Genomic DNA, 13,855 nt, shown 5'->3' with positions numbered 1-13,855 from the left:
CGGCATAACTGAGGTCAGAATCTGGCCCTTCAACTCCGGCGGGAATCTTTTGCATGGCAAAGGGGCAAGATGAGTGTGACAGGATAAAGGAGACCATGTCGGTTTTTATGGCTGGGTGGATCAGGTGAGCATCCAGGTGGATTATTGCTGCTACCGCCAACCCTGTGCATTGCTGGGTTGCTCATTTTGATATTATCTTTGGATAAATTTACAGACAGGGCAAGTATTTCTAAGAAGGGTAATTGTAGCAGGGAGGTGGATGTGCCAAAAGTGAAAGCTCAGCTGGGCTGCCCACCCCTGGGGGTTTGGAGGAAACTCGATTTCTCTTTAAGTTCCTAGGAGAAAAGGAAGCTGGGGATAACGGCGCACACACAAAGGTCTTGATGCAGGGGACTGATGTACAGCATGATGTAAATATAGGGGCTGCAGTCGCTTACATGTGCACTTAACTTTACGTACACGACTGGTCCCATTGAAATCAACATGTAAAATAGAGCAGGAGTGGGCCAGCTGGCTCAGCACTATCGTAATAAATGAAAATGCAGAGTGTGTGGGTGTGTGAGAGAGAGAAAACATTCTACTGATGGAATTAGAACCTCGACTATGTGTCCTACGTCTTATACTGCTACCAGTTAGTGGAGATTTTCTTTAGTTGTAGTACTAATGGCCTATGTTTTGGGGAAGGAGGGTGAAAATTCTCTCCCACCTTAACTATGGAGCTCCCAGTAGCCACGGTCTGCGGCATAGTAAAATCCTGGGCCCACAGACATGTTGGATTATTTCCCTTCTTCTCTCCCCCTGGGGAGGGGTGCGTGCCTCAAGATGCTGACCAGGCTTTCAGTAATAAAAAGCACTTGGCACTTAGAAAAATGTGTCTTTGATAAAGCTTATGCTGTGGTCCAGCCCGCAGTGGGGACCGAACCACGCCGCAATAGCTGGATTTAAATGTGTTGGTCGCCAACAGGATTCTGGTTTTGATTTTAGGTCTTGCCTAGAGTGGAGGCTTTAGACGCTCATGCAGGCCCATTACCGTAGCTGCACCAGTGCAAGCACCTAGGCATTTGCACTGATGTAGCTACACCAGGGGCTAAATCCCCATTGCAGACAAGGGTTTGAGAACCAGCTGTGGAGGATATTCCATAGCAAAGCAAATCCCGGTCGCTACTGCGTCAGGGAATCCGTGCTCGAGCCCTGCTAGCAACAATCAAGCTTAAACGGCTTTATGCTGCCATCAGCGTGCATAAGACCTGGAGGGACTTAATTTCTCTGGGTCTGTGGCAGCCTCTGAAGGATTGGGGGAAATCTAGCAGCTTTCTCTTGTAGGGATGGAATTGCTAGGGTTGCTTTTCTGGGGCAGCTAAATGGGTTCACTGCAACGCGGAGGGTTCCTGAGCAGAGGCAAATGTGTGCCCGCTGCCCGCTTCATGGGATCATGCTGGTTTGGGCCTGTTTCCTGGGGTCATGCCCATGCTGAGAAACGGCTTGGCTAATGAGGGCTCACAGCTAAATGAACGGAGGTGGGACGATTCGCCATTCCTTATATCCTGCTTTACAGAAACGCTGCCCCGAGTCTGGCACTGGGATGAGTCAGGGCTGGAGATCAGTGGGGTTGGAAAAGGGGGGACAGAGCCTGTGCCCATGGGGATCGAGGAGAGAGGAAAAGGAGGGTGCAGGCTGTGTCTAGCTTGAAGGGTGGGAGTGCCCAGGGAGGGGTGATGGTAGCTGGGGAGGGGAGAGGAGGCGCTGCCTGTGCCCAGGCAGGGAGACAGGCAGTGTATGTGCCTCTGCTCCCGTGGCCATGGCCTCTGGCATCCCATTGGTTTTTTAGCTCTGCTCTTTGTTCCGTTTTTTTTTCCCCAGGCCACGGGCAGTTTTTCTTCTGCCTTCTGCTCGCCTGGATGTTCTTGCAGCTCATGTGGAAATACAGCTGTTTCCTCATCCCTCCACTCTGCCCAACTCAGGGCACAGCCAGGCGGCCCGCTGGGGAAGGGGGTCTCGGTCTGGTTCCTAGCGGGACCAGGGTGCTTTGGCATTCTTCTCAGCAGCAAAGCCAAAGTCCACATCGAGATCATTGCTCCTGGGCTCCCCTCTCGGCCCTGGGACTCGTGTGGTTTGTTCGCTCGGGATCTGCCTAATTCTGAGCCTGCTCCTGCTCCCACTGCCTTCGGTGGCTGCAGGATCAAGCCCTTCTGTTCCCAAGTTCATCTTCCTCTTACGCCTCTGGGTGACACCCCCGGGACCCTTGTGCTGCTCCAGTAAGTGCCCTGCCCCACCCTGCTCTGGGAGCGAAGCCCCCTCTCGCTGTCCGGCTGCACTATAGACCCGGCTGACACAGCGGATGGAGTGCCGTGTAGCTGGGACACGCCTCTTCCTAAACTGACTCACCTGCAGACTCCTTGGCTGCTAAGAGAAAAACCTTCCCCTGAGGCGAACCTGAGAGACGGGCAGCAGGGAGTCAGGGCTGGGCTTTAACGGGGCTTCCTTGGACTTTATTAGCAGGTGTCTCCGGCCTCCTTCTCCTCTAGGCCCCCTAGTTATGGTAGGAGGCAGGAGTCTGGTCCAGATGAGAGCAGGGTGTTGGCTAGACTCCTCTCTCGGACTCTGTGCCTCGGGCTAACGAACTGCTTAGCTCGTCTCACTCCTGAGCTGGGATTGTGTTTGCTCAGCTGAGAGGACAGATGGAGACGTGTCTGGGAGAATCCCTCGCCCATCTCTCAAGGAGACACATCCCTGGGGATTTTGCTCCCTCTCCAGGGTTTGACAAGCCAGCAATGAGAGTCTGGCCACTGCCCCTCTCCATGCAGAGAATTAGGTCTTATGATCCGCTCTTATGGCACCGGGTTCAAACCAGTGTTCCGTCCCGTGAACCGAGCCCATTGGCCGGGTGTCCCGAGGGGTCTATACGTGCCCCCCTTGCTTTGCCGCTCCCTTCCAGAGAACGGGGTCACAAGTGCAGTCGGTTTTCGCCGTAGCCCACAGGGGATAGTTAGGGTAGCCAGGTGTTTAATCTCCAAACCAATACACTTTTCTAAGGGCTCTCGCTGGGCAGGTGACATGTGGCAAGGTGGGGTGGACTGTCTGGGAGGAATGTTATAGGGCAGAGATCGGCAACCTTTGGCACACGGCCCATCAGGGAAATCCGCTGGCAGGCCAGGACGGTTCGGCGATTGCAGCTCCCACTGTCCGTGGTTCGCCGTTCCAAGCCAACGGGGGCTGCGGGAAGCGGCGGCCAGCACGTCTCTCGGCTCACACCGCTTCCCGCAGTTCCCATTGGCCTGGAACGGCAAACCACGGGCAGCAAGAGCCGCGATTGGCCGAACCTGCGGACGCTGCAGGTAAACAAACCGCCCCGGCCCGCCAGGGGCTTTCCCTGATGGGCTGCGTGCCAAAGGTTGCCGATCCCTGTTCTAGGGGAAGGGACCTGGGTTGTTGGAGGACTGGTGGTTCGGAAAGTGGGGCAGGCCGTTTTGGTTGGCCTTCTAGCCTCCCCCTCCCCTCCTGCGTTGGCTCCCCTACCTTCAGCCTGAAGTGAGGCTTAGTGTCTCGCTTGGAATTCTCTTTTGCTCTGAGGTGAACTGCTTGGGGGCGCGACCCGCTCGGAAGGGAGCTGGAAGTTTATCCCTCCAGGGCCCTTTGGCAGAGCTGTGGCCCAGTCGAGCAGTGCTGCGGGTCAGGGCTGAGGTGCATTGTTGGCAGAGCAGTGTGCGGGCTGGGCTGGGCTAGCAGAGGACTGCAGGACAGGATTGAGTGAGGGATAGCTCCGTGGTTTGCGCACTGGCCTGCTAAACCCGCGGTTGCGAGTTCAATCCTTGAGGGGGCCATTTAGGGATCTGGGGTAAAAATCTGTCTGGGGATTGGTCCTGCTTTGAGCAGGGGGTTGGACTAGATGACCTACTGAGGTCCCTTCCAACCCTGATATTCTATGGAAGAGTGCGCTGGCAAAGCTGGGTTGTAGAGGGGAGGGGAGCCCAGGGCTGGAGCAGCAGAGGAACGCTCTGAGTCAGGACCGCGGGATATTGGCAGAGCAGCGCACGGACCAGGCAGGAGTAGCAGAGGGTGCTGCAGGGTGGGACCGAGGTGCATCGGCCGGACAGTGCGTGGGAGAAAGTAACAGACATCCAGGGGCACAGAGAAGGAAGGAGCCAGTAAATGCAGTGATTGCCTTGGCGCTCACGTGAAGGTACGCCAAGCGTTGCCTGCCTCCAGCAAGACTCTGCTGGGTCACGTTCCCAGAAAGCGGCTGAAGCCATGCTCAGCCGGTGCCTTCCCAGCAAAGGGAACGCCTGGTGCATGGGGCTTTTGTCTGCATGTGTGTGGGGGCGAGCAGTCTGCAGCCAGCGATGGATAATACAGATTAGCAGAGCCAGGCTGATTTCTCAAAGTGGGGGCAGGGTGCTTTCCCTTCCCGTTACTTCCCCTTTCAGTCAGCTGTCAGTGTCATGCTGTGTGTGATGCCCGGACAGACTGCTGAGCAAAGCCCTGTTTGGCTGGCAGATCGTACTCCCTAGCCCCTCTCATCTGTGGTCACCCTCAGGGTCGCTGGGGTTGGAAGGATTCCCAATTCTTACGTTATGCTTTTGCTACTTGTTATTTATTGTCTCAAACAGTCGTGGTTCCCGTTTCCATCACTCTCTTTGCTGCAGCAAAGAAACCTAAACCGCTTCCCTTTCTCTCATAGAAGGGGAGGGCAGGCAGGGTGTCTACTCTAATCTGATCATTTCTACCGGTCCTTCCTGTCTCTTTCATTTTCACTCACAGGCCAGGACTGGAGACCACCCCTCCCCCGCCCCCCCTCCCAAAGTGACTTCTGATTTTTAACTTCCGGAGAAGAGGTGAGAAACGGTTCTTGAGTTTCAGCCAAAGGTCACTGTGATCGTATGTATCATCTGTTTATAGGTTAGCGGGAAAGAGCAAATTTGGTTCTCAGGTTAGGTTTTGTAAAACAATCCTCTTTTACCAAACCCAAGTCAATACACACAAGTTTGCAAGAAGAATTCATACAGAAAGAGGGTTTTTTAATTAATTTTAATCTTCCTCTGTGTTTGCAGTATTGCCAAACCTAGGTACTCAAAGAATCATGAGATTAAAACAACAACAACAACAACAACTTTGGAAATCTTTTGTTTGCCGTGTGATTTTTGAGCATATAAGCGTTTACGTTTTCAAACTTTGCTCTGCGACCATGAGGGCCAGAAATTTCATATTTGATAAAAGGAAAGCTGAGATGCTCACGAAAACATGAACTTCAGTAGCTGGGGCTTTCAGAAAACCACCAAGTATCACAAGACTCTCAATAAAATCATGACAGTTAGCAAGGCCCTTTGCAACTGGGACATTGCAGGATTGTGCTAGTGCAGGTGAACAAGTGAAACTGACCAGAAATGAGAGAAACTGACCAGTCGAGTCCTGTGCTCTAGCCCCCCCAAAGTAGGGTGGGGGAACTCACAGTTTCAAGGACTGTGGCGGGGTGTGTGTCTGATGAAGGGAGGTGGACAGCATGAGGATATGCCGGGGGGAGGCTGTGGATGGATGAGGGCATGTTTGGGGGTTGTGGTACATGGGGTGAACTAGAGATCTGGTGATGGGGATGTGTTTGGGATGAGCTTCTGGGTAAGGGGATATAGTGTGTGGGTGAGAGGATATTGGGGGATATAGTGGGTGTCTCTCTGGGGGAGAGGGACTTTGCAGGTGATCTGTTTCGGGGATGTCCGGGGTTGTCTATTTATGGGACCTAGTGGGGTATGTAATTGTCTGGAGAGAGCGTGTGGGGGTGAATGGCAGAGGAAGGGAGGAAGTGTGACAGGATTAGTGACCCGGTTCCCCACTCCTGAAGGAGAGATGGCGGCCTGGTAATGAGAAACACTGGAACGCCATACTGGCTCTCACAAACGGTGCCGGGACGCCGTTCCATACCATTGGGGCAAAACCAAACATAAACGTCAAAAAGCGAATTAGGGGCCAGATCTTCAGCTGGTGTAAATCAGTCTCACTCCATTGAGGTCACTGGAGCTATGCCGGTCTCCATCAGCTGAGAATTTGCCCCGGTGTTTGGGATGATGGCAGTGCCTAGAGACCTTAGCCCTATTGGGTTAGGCACTGCACAGGCACAACAAACAAAAGGTGCCGCTCCTCAGAGCTTCTGTATTCTCTCACTGCAACAATCTCAGGTGTTTGTTACCCACACTGATAGGAAACATTAATTGTTTGAAACCCTCTTTTAACGTGTACACAATAAGGCACACAAACAATTTCAGGGCTCGTATCCTGCCCGATGCCCAGTCATTTCCTTCCGTTTCTCTATCAAAACATTGCTCCTGTCCAGAACATTGACAGAATCGTTTCATTGTCCCCCATCCTTATTAGCAATAACTCCTAAGAGTTCTGTTCTTAACATGCCTGTTTCCTTTCGCTGTTTTGATTTGATTTCAAGTGGGTTTATTTTGGCTTTGGGGTACAGTGGAACTTGATTACGGCAACTCCAAATCTGGGGCAGCTTCGCTTCTAGCAGAACGGAATACCCAGATAGAGTCAGTGCAGTGCACGGGTTATATTTTTAGGTGGGGGAAAAAGTGTGTGTTTAGTTTGGGCTTAGCTAGTCCATGTGGGCTATGCCTAACCTAAAGGCAGTCACTTTTCCAAGTAGAGACAAGGCATTATAGATTACAACAGTGGTCCCCAACCTTTTTCGTCTGGTGCCCGCCAGACGATGAGCCACAGAGGACTGTGGCGGTGGACGAGCATCCGCCGAAATGCTGCCGACAAGCAGCGTCATCCAGAGGCGTCGCCGCCGAAAATCGACGGCATTTCGGCGGCGATGCATCTGGATGACGCGGCATTTCGGCGGATGCTCGTCCGCCGGCCAGTACGCAGGCTCACTTAGACGCCCCCGCGGGCACCATGTTGGGGACCCCTGGATTACAAGTTCTTAGAGGCCGTGATCATCTTTTTTCATAGAATCATAGGACTGGAAGGGACCTCGAGAGGTCTTATAGTCCAGTCCCCTGCGCTCAAGGCAAGACTAAGTATGACCATCCCTAAGCATTATGTAGACCAGGGGTCGGCAACCTTTCCAGAAGTGGTGTGCCGAGTCTTCATTTATTCACTCTGATTTAAAGTTTCGCGTGCCAGTAATACATTTTAATGTTTTTAGAAGGTCTCTTTCTATAAGTCTATAATATATAACTAAACTATTGTTATATGTAAAGTAAATAAGGTTTTTTAAAATGTTTAAGAAGCTTCATTTAAAATTAAATTAAAATGCAGAGCCCCCCGGACCAGTGGCCAGGACCCGGGCAGTGTGAGTGCCACTGAAAATCAGCTCGCGTGCCGCCTTCGGCACACGTGCCATTGGTTGCCTACCCCTGATGTAGACCATCGACTGAGGCTCATTGGTGCTACCGCAGTACAGCTCATTAACAATAATAATTAGAATAAGAGGGAAGTCAAAGTAACGTCACCGTGAACAGAGGATTTCTCCTAAGTGGAGTTGCCACCTGCACTCTGCGCTGCATTGGACCCGTTTGGGAATTGCATTCTGCTCCGATGAAGGACCCGGCACACTGTTCCTGGGGTCACCCTCCCTGTTCACAACTCCCATTGGGTGGCATTTGGATTTGCTGAGATTAAAAAAAAGAATGAAAAAACATGAAAACAAAGGGCCAGAATGTGTTCTGGTGCCAGACTGAGCCTGAAGCCCCACTCTTAAGTCCCCAAGGGACCTGATCCTGAATTCCTGGCATGCCCAGCACGGCTGGGAGTTGTGTGTGTGTGTGTTTACAGAATTCAGGGATTAGGCCCAGAACGAGCAACATCCTGCCCTTTGGCATCCAGCTTGAGCTATCAGAGCCCTCGCAGTTCCCTTTGACTCGTTCGTAAACTCCTGCATCCACTCCGTCCAGCAGAATGGGGCTGATCCAAAGCCCTTTGACTCTTTCCCTTGATGTCAGTGGGCTTTGGACCGGGCCCTGTGTCCTTTCACTCCAGCACAAACCCAGTGTGGCTGGGGCTCCATCTCCAAAGCTGGCCTGATCTAGGAGGGTACCAGCATCATGGCCCCTCTTGGGATGTGAAAGGGAAACGGTTGAGTAGCTCCCCTATGCAGTGAAGAGCAGAGGCTAGCAGGGTTCCCACCGCCATCGTGACTACATCTCTTGGGTGTGTCTGGTCCACAGCGGATATATGGGATGGTGATGGAGAACAAGGGCGTGTCCCCATTCAAAGATACAGCAGGAGTGATTTCCATCCACCTTAGGTGTTTGTAGGGTTCCCATCACTGGAGTATTTGAGCACCTTACACTCTTGAATGTATTTATCCTTACAGTACCTTCTGAGATAAGGTAGTGCTGTTTATCCCCATTTTACAAATAGGAAACTGAGGCACAGAGAGGCCAAGTGACTTGCCCAGATCTGTGGCAGATCAGGGAATCAAACCCAAGTCTCAAGAGCCTCAGGCTAGTGCCCCATTCACTGGACCAATCTTTCTATGGTCCCATCACCACGTGGCACAGACTTGGGGGACGGTCTTGAGCCCACTTTGCCCGGCCCCTACCGAGGAAGAAGTGGATGGAAGTATTGGGTCTGTTCCTGTCTGTTCTAGAGCAGCGCTCTTTGGCTAGAGTCCAGCAGCTCTCTCCTAGTCCTGGCCGCAGCAAAGCAAAGCACATTCCAGTCCATGCCGAGGTTTCAATTGCTGCAGAGGGTTGTCCTCCTCTCATCGCTAATTACACAGTAAGGGCTTAATTACCCTCTCATGAATATGCCAGCACATGACACGCCCCCAGCCTGCCAATTACAGCACTGCTGTTCCCGGGAGTGATGATTACCTCTCTCTTCTCTGCTCCCCATTGTGTGTAATTACACAGGGCTCAGGCCGCAGAGCTGCGCAGACCAGCCCTGCTTCTCTCTGCCTGAGGTGCCGGGCTGCATTTTAATGCAAATATTTGTTCCAGAAATGGGCACGCCTCAATGGCTCAGCTTGGATCGTCGCCAAAGAGTTGGGCAGCTTCTGTGCCCCTTGTGGGAGCTCTCCAAATCTCCGGGGACTGCAGAGCTGGGTGTCGGGGAGCAGGGGGTGGCTATGAGTGTTTGGATGCTCCTGGCGACCGATCTGATGTGAAAAACAAAGAATCAGCCTTTCCTGTATCGTGTGGGCTTCGGTTTTGGGTGAAGGTTTGGGTCAGTTTTTATTTTACCGACGCCGCTTTGCCCTTATCTAATTCATTCCCATATTGCACCTCCTCCCGCCCCTTCTCTTTCTGAGCCCAGCTCCTTGGCACTACAGGTTCTCAAAGTCCTTTTCCTCTTACGGGGCTCAATCCAGCACCCTTAGATGTCAATAGAAAGAGTTGGATGGGCCCATACTGCAAGATGCTGGTGGCATTGCCCCGGACAGTAAACGCTTGCGATGCAGAAATTAGTGTGCGTCATTCCTGTCTTTTCCCTGTCCCCTGGGCAGCCGCTAAATGATGTTGTCACCTTGCATCCTGCTGGGAGGCATTGGCACCCCTGGCACTCCTGCCTGATGGTAACGGGTGATGGGGAGACAACTGCAGGAGTCACATCACGCCCAGATCCTGAACAATCAGAGACTTGTCTACAATAGTACTCAGTTAACGCCACATACCCGTGACGCATCTCTCTGCTTAGCCTCCAGTCCAGAGCCTGGGGTCTCCTACCTGGCCACTGGAGCCTGCTATCACCTTCTTGCCCAGGGAAGAGCCGGCATGCTTTGATACCAGACTCTAGGGTCCTGTGAGCTTCCCCTTAGCCTAGAACAGCAGCAACGCTTAGAAGCAGCAAGTGTGAAGGAGCAGAACGTCCGTCCTTAGTCACCGCTGCGTGGAGACTGCTTCCAGACCCGGGTCTAAGGGCGTTCGGTTTGAAAGCCAGCCTCTTCTCCCTCTGCGTGACTTTCCCGTTATTTCAAATACTCCGTGTGCGCGTGATGTAATCTGTGTGAGTGTATTGCTGGGGGAAGGTGCTCACCCGGCGGTCCTGGACACTCAAATCCTCTGCCTACAGTTCTTCGAAGGCACCTCCTGCCTTAGCCAGGAAGCAGCTGCCGCACAGGCAGTGGCAGGGGGAGGTTCCCCCACACCCTCTCGCCCATGGGCCTTGGCCCTGACGTGATGCCTTACCTCTTGGGGGGGGGGGAAGAGAGGCAGTTCAGTCTTCAGTCTAATTCAATCCCCTGCCTCCCGCTGAGACTTCCCACAGCTGTCCTATGGACAGACATCCGCTAGAATGCCCATTGATCTAATCCTATTGATTATGGTAGTGCCTAAAGCCCAACCAAGAATGGGGCCCCATTGTGCTAGGCGCTGGACAAACACTGAATAGCAGATGGGCCTTGCCCCAGAGAGTTGAGAATCTAAATAGACAAGACAGTCGCAGCGTGGAGGGAAGGGTTATAACACACAGGTAGAGTAAACAATGGGATGGCCGCAGACTGAGAGCACCCACCCTTTTCTCCACGACCACCGAAGACCAACCAGAGAGCGCCCGTTGCTTTCAGCGGGTGGTGTGGCTGCTCAGTGCCTGTGAGCACAAAGCCCTTGGCACTACCAACCTGGATTATATTTGAACTGGCAACCTAATGGTGAAACACTCTGCATCCCGTTAACAGGCCCCCGACCCAGCCGCAGTATTAGGCTGATGAATTTTTGTATTACAGTGGCACCTGGAGGTCCCCAGCAAGATCAGAACCCCATTGTGCGAGGTGCTGTACAAACAGAGAGTAAGAGCGAGCCCCTGCCCCAAGGAGCTTACAGTCTAAATAAACAAGACAGACAAAGGGTGAGAGGGGAAACTGAGGCACAGAGCAGCGAAGCGACTTGCCTAGGGTCACCCAGCAGGTCAGTGTAGAGGTGGAAATAGAATCCAGGTTTCATGAATCCCGGTCCAGTGCTGTATCCACTAGACTGTGCCATCTCCCTCAGTAGGCCTTTTATCGCTTAAAAAAAGATAGTCTAGGGTGAGGAGTCCCCATGCAACAGTCCTCTGCCTAGATGCCCCTGACAACAGTTTTTGTGGGGGCAAACCGCCTTATGAAAAGGGTCCTGTTGCAGGCTCCCGAGGATGTGGCAAATAAAACAAGTCTCGTGTTGGCCTTGTGTGGGGCATTTGTTTTCTATTTTCTTTACTTTTTTTGAGACGTACGGGTCAGAACACGGAGCTGCTCTTTAAGGAGACCCACCTCTTGCACAGCTCCGACTACCCCTTCACTTTGGTGTGTGTCGTATTCCTCCTCACGTGCCCCTGGGGCAGAATGGACAAGCGCCGTGCGCTGCTCGTAAACACAGATCAGCTGCCTGCACCACGCTATGCAGGCGGCGGCGCGGAGTAATGTAGGAAGAGGCCTGGTCTTGTGGTCAAGGCACAAGAACTAGCAGTCAGGAGATCTGGGGCCAAGTCCTGCCTCTGCCACAGACTTTCTATGTGACCTTGGGTTCCTCACTTCCCCATCCGTGAAACGGGGAGGAGGATACTTCCCTCCCCTGGGGTATGGCGAGGATATATCCATGTGTGCTAGTGAGATGCTGTGGGGGGGGGGCTGTAGAAACGGAGACCCCCAACAAGATGCCGCTTCATAGACGATGTCAGAAGGAACCCGTGACGCCCAAAGGAACCCTTTATATTAAGAGGAACCTCAGAAACTGCAACCCGGGAGGAGTGAAATCTTAAAAGCCAGCTCAAGTCAGCATGAGCATTTTACAAAGGAGGGATGTCCCACTGTGAACATCCCCAAAGGCAGGTCATTAGCGACCAAAGGCTGTTACCTTCCGATTCATTCAGTGACACGAGTAGGTCACTCGCCATTCGGTTCCCCGGAGAGAGGAGACTGCGTTGCACAAGCTGATCTCATATCTGCCAAACCCTGCTTAGGAGGGATGGTCACTGGTTTCTTAGCATCATTCGCTTTCTCCACTCTACACCTCTGAGACATCTCCCAGCCCTGTCGTATTGTAGGGGTGGCCCCGGTTTTCTCACCAGGGGCCCCTCTTTGGAGATATGCAGCTAGGCATCTTTGTGCGGTATCACCAGAGATGCCAAGAACTGAATGCGCAGCGGGCACTGAATGCCGCCCCTAGAGGTGGCACGTTGGCCGAGCAGCATGGAAGGAGCTTGGCCCTACCACCTCCTCTGCTGCCCCTGCTCTGTGGATAGCGGGCTCCAGGGGTGAGAGTCCAGCACTCAATTCACCAGAGATAGTGGATCCATTTTAAAGCTGCGTCTCAGACGGAGTCCCCGGAAGGGATTATAGTATGGCTGCAGGAAGAGGTGAGGATGGCGGGCTGAACTATCCGGACACACGGGGCTTGTGCAGGGCTCTACAGGGTTAAGAAGTTTTGTCTGCGCGCACGCACATGAAAACTTGTAGGAAATCTGCCTGCACGCTTCCTGCTTCTGCCTTCGAAAGCGAGATTGGGGGCGGGGAGGGAGCGCGTGGGGAGAGGCTCCTCCGTCTGACAGCACAGGCTGGAGAGGAGCCAGTGGCGCCTGAGAGAGACTTTAGGAAAGAGGTGATCTGAGCTCCGCGGGGCTGCACGGCTCTGGGGACCCAAAGCAGGGAGCCAGGCTGCGTTCGGGGGTGTGGAAAGTGGCTCCTATAACAGCTAACGGAGAAGGCAGACAGCAGCAGGTGAGTGCATCTAACCTTCCAACCCCACTGCTTCTGCTCCCCCAGGGTTGCTGGCAACGGGGCAGCCCCTGTGCTCTCCGGAGGTCGGGCACTTCGGCAGCTGGTGGGTTGGAATATCTGGGGTCTTTGCTCAGAGCCCAGTCCCGGGCAGCAGAGCTGAGAAAGAAACGGGCTGACGCAGGCTAGAGAGGCTAGAAGGGGAGCAGGATGCAGTGTGGGGTGGGCATGCCAGGCTGCCTGAGCATTTCGAGTGCTCTCATCACCACAACTCCTTGTTCCACTGCCTGTCTGTGCGCTCTGGCTTGCTCCCCTGGCCGTCCGGCCTCTCCTGTGCCTGACAGTTAATGTCGCCCCTGCCCCCAAAGCAGCTAGACTTTCTGTTGCCCTGTTTTGCCTCAGTGGGGATTTCCTGCAGCGTGCGGGGGACTCGTGTTAAGCAAGAGGCTGCCGGGTCTGAGTGCTGTGGGGATCACAGCTTTGTTTATAGCTGTGGCCTAGGCTGTGGCTAAGTGGTTCAGACAGGCCTGAACCTCAAAGTGTGGATCCAGGTCCAAACTCTCGCCAGGTTTGTTCCCAAGGCTGATGTTTGACCCGAGCTGGAGACCGCCTGGAAGTCTGGGGTGGGGTGGGGGGGGCGGTGTTTTGATCCGGCAGGGTTGGTTTCGGCCTAGCTCTGCCAAAGAGGAGGATATTTATCGGCTGATTTTTCGGATTTGCTCAGCACCCACATGGGAAGGGTTCTGCCAACAGCAGCCCAGACAGACAGTGATCAGGTAGCAGATTTTCTAAGACCCGTTCAGAAGGTAGCAAGTAGCCCCTGTCACTGAAGTTATTCTCATCGTGGTGCAGAATACAAGTGGCTTTAAGTTCTGTCTCCTTAGGGATGTGGGGAGCGGGGAAGAGTCTTCGTAGGAAGCAGGTGACAGGTTTTGGGTAACGGGGCTGTTGTGGGGTTTGTCGAACTTGGCGGGTGAGGTTGCTTCTTGGTCTGAGCTTTGCAGTGGAGGTTTTGTTCCTCTTGCTCTCTCTGGGCTGCCCTGCCCCAGGCTGGAGCGTCATTTACTTGTAGGTGCTGAGAGACCCTTGCGTTCTGGGCAGGCGAGGAATCAGGTTTGTCGCTCCAGTTCTGCTGTTTCCAGCAGTAGAGACGTGGGGTCGAATCGCCGTGGAAAGCTGAGTGGCTTGGAGCGGATCCAAGTCCAAAAAGACTCAACT

Source organism: Terrapene carolina, unplaced genomic scaffold, assembly GCF_002925995.2.
Source record: "Terrapene carolina triunguis isolate 2854851 unplaced genomic scaffold, T_m_triunguis-2.0 Scaffold238, whole genome shotgun sequence".
Taxonomy (NCBI): Eukaryota; Metazoa; Chordata; order Testudines; family Emydidae; genus Terrapene; species Terrapene triunguis.
The sequence above is the reverse complement of the archived record's forward strand: the minus strand, read 5'-3'. Positions refer to the sequence as shown.